We start from the raw sequence: 8058 nt of genomic DNA, 5'->3' as shown, positions 1-8058 counted from the left end.
AACAATGCGAAAGAGATGCAAAAGAAGCACGGACTCTCCACAGCTGTTTCAACTTGCGAATTCATAGATTTTTCACGGAATTCGAAGACGGGGAACGGAGATAAGCTGACATATCGGGCTACAAGCGTAACATCGGGGCAAGGCAAGGACACATGGGCAATCTTTACTGTCTCGTGTTCACTCACGTGCAGTCAAAGCAGAGTATACCCTTGCGTTTCTGCAGTACCCCGTGTTAGGCAGCAAGGTGCCGTAGCTATGAACGCTCCTGGCTGGTGGGACATGCAATGCTATAGTGTCTGCGCATCCATAGCGTGGCTGACGTAGTGGCGCAGCCAATTAAAATGCTAGTACTTTGTATCTTATTTACCTCAAATTAAAATTTAAGTTGTTTCTCATCCCCGCCTTCTTCCTTTCTTCGCGTCACTTCATAGGCACTGAGTCAAGCAGGCTTGAAATTAGAAGACATGTCCATGATAGAGATAAACGAAGCGTTCAGTGCAGCAGTGCTCTGTAACATGAAACACCTTGGCCTGGACCACTCAAAGGTCAATATCCACGGAGGCGCAGTCAGTCTTGGACATCCACTCGGGTAAGTAGACAATCGCTTTCTTTTTCTTTTGTTCACGCTCCTCCCTTTCCATAGCGAAGCGGTTCTCGGCTATAAACACCACAGAAAATGTTCATTCGAAAAGTTTCACTGCAAGTGCTGAGAATGTATTCGTTGGGTGTAATGCTTAACCAGGAAGCGACCTTGTGTATGCAGTGTGTCATTGTATGTCTCAGTAAGACACTTACAATATACATGACTGCATGTGGTGCATCCACAGACGTTGTGACAGTTTCCTACCTGCACTATAAGAAGTAAAGGAGGAAGAGGGGTATTGAAGTTGCTCCTTTAGAGGAGTAACTGACCTGCCACTCCCATTCCTCCATTTTTAGGGTAACTGCGATGGGACTAACTTTTTTTTTAATAGCTCAGCTGTTTAAGCCACAGAGTTTCCTCAAATGAACTAGAGGGACTCTGGCGCTGCGATCGTTCAGCTACCATGGGAATGATGGTAGTACACAAAATTTTGCCTAGTCTCGTGCTTGCGGCTTCAAACGTACTTGTTGGCTTCGTTTATCGCTGTGTTTTGGCGTTCCTTTCGGATAAAAGAATAAACAGTCGTGAACTTCGTGACCAGGTTTTGATTTGGTGAGCCTAAAAAAGTTAAAGTGGTGAAGTGGTGAACTGCTGACTTTTTGCTGAACTTCGTTTTTGCGACAAAGCGGATGCAGGCGGACGCGCAGCCAACGAGCCGAAGACACGAAGTTTAGACAAATTGTGTACTACCCACTCATTCCCATGCTGGCTGAAGCGTCATGCGTTGCAGCTCCCATAGACACTAGCGCCGGAGTTCCCTCTAGTAAGTATTGTAGGAAACTCTATGGTTTAAGCTAACCCGTAATTGTGCGGCCTTCGGAAAAAACTATCATCATCATGAACGGGCATGGTCCCACAGAATTTTGGGCAAATCCCACTACTCACGGACTGGTTCAATAAGAGAGAGCTAGAAAGACAGAGAGATGATATAGAAACCGAGAAGAAAGAGAAAAAAAGAGAAACACAGAAAGAGCGAGAAAGAAGCGGATACAGGAAGAGATAAAAAAAATAGAAAGATCAAGAGATAAATAAAGAGAAAGAAATAAGCAGAAAAAAGCAGAGACAAAGAGAGGGTCGTTCTATGAGAAGTGCGAACGCTCTGCTCTGGAGTTTTGGACATCCGTGTCGTGACTAACCTAGCTAAAGCCTAGAAGGAAACCTAGAAGCAACAGACTTCAGAATTGTCCAGTTTCGCTGTTTCAAGCCCTGCGCAAAGTTAGTGCAAGCTTCGTAATTTTTTTTTTTTGTTCACGTTCACGGCGCTTCCTGCACATCTCCCTGCACCGCTCTTCACTTTCTAAAAATTGAACAGAAATTCTGCATAATCAGTTTTCTGAGAATTATTTGTTGTTATCAAAAATATTATTGGTGATTATGATGCGCGTGTTGAGAGCGACTGCTCATTCCTTTTGCGTAGAGCTTTCTCCGTTATCGTCGTTGTCGTCCTTGTTATTATTAAGGCGAAAGCCTTATATGTATTCCTCATGAAACGCGAAAAATGACCGGCGTCCCCCATCGGTAGCGTCAACACGAGTGATGCGAAAAACCACTATCACATGATGACGTCACCACATGACAGGGTCATGACGTCACAGGTTACAAAAATCTGTGACGTCATCATGACATCGCATCGTGACGTCATCACACGACACCATTGCTTGGTCAAAGGTGGGTCAATCTCGGAGGCTGTGCAAAACAATGTGAGGTGCAGAAAGCTTACCATGCCTCCGATCCTGGAGGCATTGCAAAACCACGTTAGTTGCAGAAAGCTTTCGACGAAATGCGGGAGAATAGATCGGCTTAGAAAAAAAAAAGAAGAAGAGAGCTTTCGCCTTGAGTCGACTGAGGCAGATGCATAAGGGACTCTGTGGGCTTTTGTTTTTGTTGTTGCTATACATATGTAAGCGGTTATGGGCTGTTTGTAGGAAAGGAAAATTAGCTGCCTGTGCCACGGCAGTATCCGAGGCGCCGAATTTATATCAATATAAATAAAAGTGACTATACCTGGCGACAACTTTCGGGCAGCATAGCCAAAACCGAACACGCACTTTTCTACTACGCTTCTGTAGGTAGTCCGCGAACGCATTTTGTTGAATACGTAGCTAAAAGAAAAATAAAAAAAAAGAAATAGGAATTACGTTAAGATTGCTCATTGAAAGCAAGAATGATTATCGGATGCACTTTTGCTCTTTTGAGTTTTCAGCCTTTCTGGTGTCCATTTCACGTTTTCCTCCCCACTAAACAACGATGGCGTCGCTCGGCTGCAACAGTCACGTCGAAGCTTGCAGGCATAAGCGCGTGTTCGTTAGGTGATCTGTGTCCAGACCAGAAAGACAGCGTGGTTGTGAATCTTTTGTTGATTTGCATACTTTCACCAAGAGCGTGTGCGGACCACCATCGCAAGTGGATCTCTCATCGATGCTTCCTTGACCGCGCCTACCTCGTCTTCAAGAAGAGCCGCTTGAAAGCAAAGCTGCCAAGTGCATTTCATAAATTGCGTTGCATACATGCGGTATTTCGGTTGCCTACTATTACTGATACTCGATTAGCCGAAGATTGCGTCTAACACCGAGGTGACGGTGGGAGGCGTTTTGCTGCAATGAGAGAGATTTACGGCGACGCTTCCTCGGCAACAGGCGCGTCGTCTATTATGGACGACAGGGATTTCAATGTGCAAAAAAAGCTTGTTGACCACGGGAGTAAGGCTCCCCGTTTGTAATCGAAACGTGAGACGCCCGCTTCCGGTTAAGTTGTGCCGTTCGATCCTTCGCGTCCCCTGACAGAATATAGCGTCTCCAGAAAGTTATTGCGTCTCCAAACTTCACTTTCACCGAATTTCAAAAATGGCCTGTTACCATGTCGGATACAAACTTTAGAAGTCCGCGGCATTTCCTCCTCAAAGGCGGATGCACACAATGCCTGCATCAATAGGCGCGCACTCCAGGCTGGCTTCATGAGCCGGACGGTCGATGACCGCGCCTTCGAAGAACACTGCCAAGTGCATGAGCGGGACTATTTCTTTAGCCGCGGAGGTGATCGGCTGCCACGCTTCGGTCGTCTGGACGGGGCCTCTCTCTCCAGATTTCTTAAGTTGTATCCGACTATAGATCAAACTTCACTTTCGCAAGAAGAGGCATAAGTAAAAAGAACTGCAAGACAAAAAGACTGGTGTGTTTGAGTACCACAAACCAAAACCAAGTTAACGGTTCATCAGGGTTTTGTTATTATAATATAAAGACAATTATAATTACTCAAACATTGAATCGTGACTGACAAACTAGTGAATGAAATGTTCCCTGTTGTGCTCATTCCTGTCGTGAGGAAGGCGTCCCGTATTTTTTTTTTTCAGTTTGTCCTCGTTCTCTTGCGGCCTTGTCGCAGTTACTTCGACAAGTTTTTCAAGAAATCCATGGTTACACTTTGTTGTTTTTATTATTGCTTTTTAATAATGATGAATTGCGTGCTGGTGCTATTTTGTTTGTTCTCTGAGAGAAGCGCCCTCTCTCAGAGAACAAAATCCTATAGGGCAGTGGCTTACGCGGTATTCAACGCGAGCCGCTCCGAGGGCATTGTTGCGGTTTCTTCGAGAAACCGGACTGGACAACTAATTGTGATTTGTTCACACACAATTTTGGTGTGACGTATACTTGGGCAGTGCTATAGTCGTGGCTTTGTAGTGTCGTCACAGATTCATCTTCTTGTCTTTCATTCTTTTACACCCCCTTTCTTCTTCCCAAGTACGGGGTAGCAAACCGGAGACTTCCTCTGGTTAATCTCGCTGTCTTTCTTTTATCTTTCTCTCTCACTCTCTCACAATGTTGCGTATACCACGAGCTCTTCGTAACGTTAGACAGTTATTGACACTGCTGGAAATTGTGCACGGAAAAATTTTGACGTGCAGGATGTCCGGGGCTCGAATTGTGGGAAGGCTCGCTCTCCATCTCCAGCCGGGGCAGTACGGACTGGCCGGCATCTGTAACGGAGGAGGCGGCGGATCTGCAATAGTCATTGAGAAGCTCTAGAACAGGCGAGCAGCAGGAAATTGGGCTTCGTGTGTGTGCCTGATGGATGCCAAGTAAAAAATAAAGGAGTTAAACGCTATCCTGTCCAGGCGTAGTGTGATGGATTGGTTGTTCCTGTGACTGCAACTGCTACGAGTAGTCTCATGATTAACTAGACAAGAAGTTCACAGAACTATCCTTTGCCTTAAACTTTAAACTTAAGCTACACTTTGCCAGTGGAGTCCCAATGTTGATTTCTTTTTTATACAACAGACGTCCACAAGCGGCCGTAGACTAATCGTGTTTATGGAGACTGACGAGTGATGTCGAATACCGCGTAAAAATCAAACACTGCGACGTTGTGTATGTACTATCTGTCTCGAACTCTATGTTCACCTTTAACTCTCAAAGTACCCTATCCCCAGCAAGGTATAGCATAATCACTGCCGCTGGAACCGCGGCGTGACGGTAATTCTGGATTGGCTAACCTCCCGGCCTTTTCCTCCTCTCCTATTTTCTTTGGCTGGTGGACTGCTGTTATTGTTTTCTTTTTTTCTATTTTTTCTTAATTTTTAATCACGATTCAGCGTTATGTTTGCGTACTATATATGTGCGCGTGCATCGCAAGGCCTCTGTCGAGTGTGTATAAATGCAGGCGTTGTATGTGATTGTGTATTCCGCCATGTAAGCAGGGCTTATAACTACTCATAATGGTGTAAGTGGGCGCGAACTTCTAGCGGAAGACCGGAGCGCTCCGTTTAGAAGCCTGGACACATCTAAATACCACATCTAAATTTCTTGCTACACCAGTAGCGTAGCCAGAATTTTTTTTTTTCGGGGGGTTAAGCCATACTTGATGTATGTTCGAGTGTGCGTTTGTAGCACAGGCTAGCTAGGCTTTAGCCCCCTCCTTCTGTCACTTAAAAGGGCATTTGGGAATGAAAGCTACAAGTCCAAGTGGACGCTTGATCATATACCTGCGGGGCAAACAAATGCCTGGAAACTGTACTCAGCACATTGTAATAAAATGTCATTATGTTCACCCAGAGAAGCCCGTGGGAAAGCGTCTATGCTTTCAGGGGCTGTGGGTTTCAAATCATATTGAAATATGCATTTTCAGCGGTTGAGAGCAGTGAGAAAAACAAAACATGGGCCTGCTGTGGCCATGTTTTGTAACGATTCTGCTCAATTTCCAGCTTTTAACTCTTCGACAGCCGCTTCGCGAAATGGCTGATGCCGACAGCAACGACGTGGCGGCTTGATCTGAGCGAAACTTCACGATACCAGCACACGTCAACGAACCCCGAATTGTCAAAATTACACGGAGCCCTGCACTACGGCGTGTCTCATGACCTGAGTCACTTCAGGACATAAACCAATCATGTGAACAAACGAAAAAAAGAAACGAACATGAAACGAATTGCCTTTGGCATACAAGGCAAGTAAATTACGTCAAGCTGAATGACAAAAAATCTGTCTGTGCTTTTGACAGCTGTCTTGATGGTATGCTGAATGCCATAATCACACATGTGCTATTTTCCTATTTAAAACAAACGCAAGTTGTGCGGGCTGCTTTCTCGAATGCTTTATTTGCCTGTTTTTTTTAGTGTTTAAAGTACATCGCGATGTCTGGTTTGTCTTCTTCGCATGTTTGCTGAAAAGCCTGCACAATCGCTCGCACTTTATGTACGGAGGTGTGTCTACATTGCCACCGACGCTCGTTTCGCACTGCGTACACATTTGCAAACGCACGCTCATATATTTGCGCACGACGAGGCCCTTCCGAGCATTTTGGCGGCAAGGCGTGCGTTTTTTTCCTCGTGGCCAGCCTGATTTAACTTGGCTCGTAAGGTCGTAAATCTTGAGGTCTTCAGGGAACGACGAGCAGAGATGGCGTAGCGAAGAGGAAACGAAGGCAGATGGACACTGACAGCGCGGAAAAATAGTGTTCCGGGAAAGGCGCTCAAGAAATACGACGGCTCAGCACACGTCACGAACAGTGACATTCAAATTGTGCTGATATGTGCGCTTCAATAAGCCCACCTCGCTTCTCTTTAAGGCGAAAGCCTTAGATGCCTCATCAAACGCGAAAATTGACCGTCGGCGTCCCGCGGCGTCGGGGACAACTCGAGGGATGCAGAAAATCATTTGATTACGCCACCATGACGTCACTGTGATGTCACGTGACGTAACTCCACGTGATGACGTCATCACATGCCGTCATAACTTGGTCAAATGTGGGCCGATCGCGGAGGCAGTGCAAAACCAGGCCAGGTGCCTCCGATCCTGGAGGCAGTGCAAAACCACGTTAGGTGCAGGAATTTTTCGGAGGGTGGCGGGGCAGGACTGTGGAGAAAAGGAAAATGGCCTTCGCCTAGAGTCGTCTTAGGTGAATGCATAAGGGACCCTGTGAGTTTCTTTGTTTTTTTAACTCCCCCAAAACTCCCAATAATATCTTTCCTATCTCATATTCTATAGGACCAAATATTCTCTGATTTCAAATAGATAATTCTCTTATCAACAAGAAATCGAACAGCTTCTTTTTTTTTTTTTTTTTCTTATTCGGATGTTCAAATATTCGCACACCTCGACTACTGACCCGCAGGTGGTGGGATTGAATCCCGGCCGCGGCGGCTGCATTTTCGATGGAGGAGAAAATGCTTGAGGCCCGTGTATACTTAGATTTAGGTGCATGTTAAAGAACACCAGATGGTCAAAATTTCCGGAGTCCTCCACTGCGGCGTCTCTCACAATAAAATCGTGGTTTTGGGACTTTAAACCTCAACAATTATTATTAATATAAATATTCGCACACCACTACATTTTAGAATAGCCCTAACGGTGTATGTTATAATTGCGGCTACGGAATACTCTGCATGCGCGCTTTGTGACACTCTTGAGAAAAGAAAGGCGGAAAACTTTAATGAATATGATTCACAGCTGAGCTTGTTGGTAAGGACGCATGGGAACATTTTGTGCCTCACAAGGCGGGACGCAAAGTAATAATATAATTGTTGGGGTTTAACGTCCCAAAACCACGATGTGATTATGAGGGACGCCGTATAAGGGCTCCGAAAATTTTGACCATCTGGGGTTCTTTAACGTGCGCCTAAATCTAAGCACAAGGGCCTCAAGCATTTTCGCCTCCATCGAAAGTGCGGCCGCCGCGGTCGGGATTCGATCCCGCGACCTTCGGGTCGGGACACAAAGTAAGGATAACAGCAGGCGATTATTGAACATTCCTGCTATTACACCTTGCGTCCCTACCTGACATGCAATTTGTTTCAGAGCTTTAATTAGCCGAAGAAACCACCTGTGCCTGTTGCAGTAAAGGAGAGAGCGAGAGAGAGAATACAGCTCGCGACATGTATACGTAACTTTTTTATACGGTGTCATACGCGGTCGTTTCGTTAC

The sequence above is a fragment of the Rhipicephalus sanguineus genome, chromosome 3 (genome assembly GCF_013339695.2).
Source record: "Rhipicephalus sanguineus isolate Rsan-2018 chromosome 3, BIME_Rsan_1.4, whole genome shotgun sequence".
Taxonomy (NCBI): domain Eukaryota; kingdom Metazoa; phylum Arthropoda; class Arachnida; order Ixodida; family Ixodidae; genus Rhipicephalus; species Rhipicephalus sanguineus.
Note: the sequence above shows the minus strand (reverse complement) of the source record.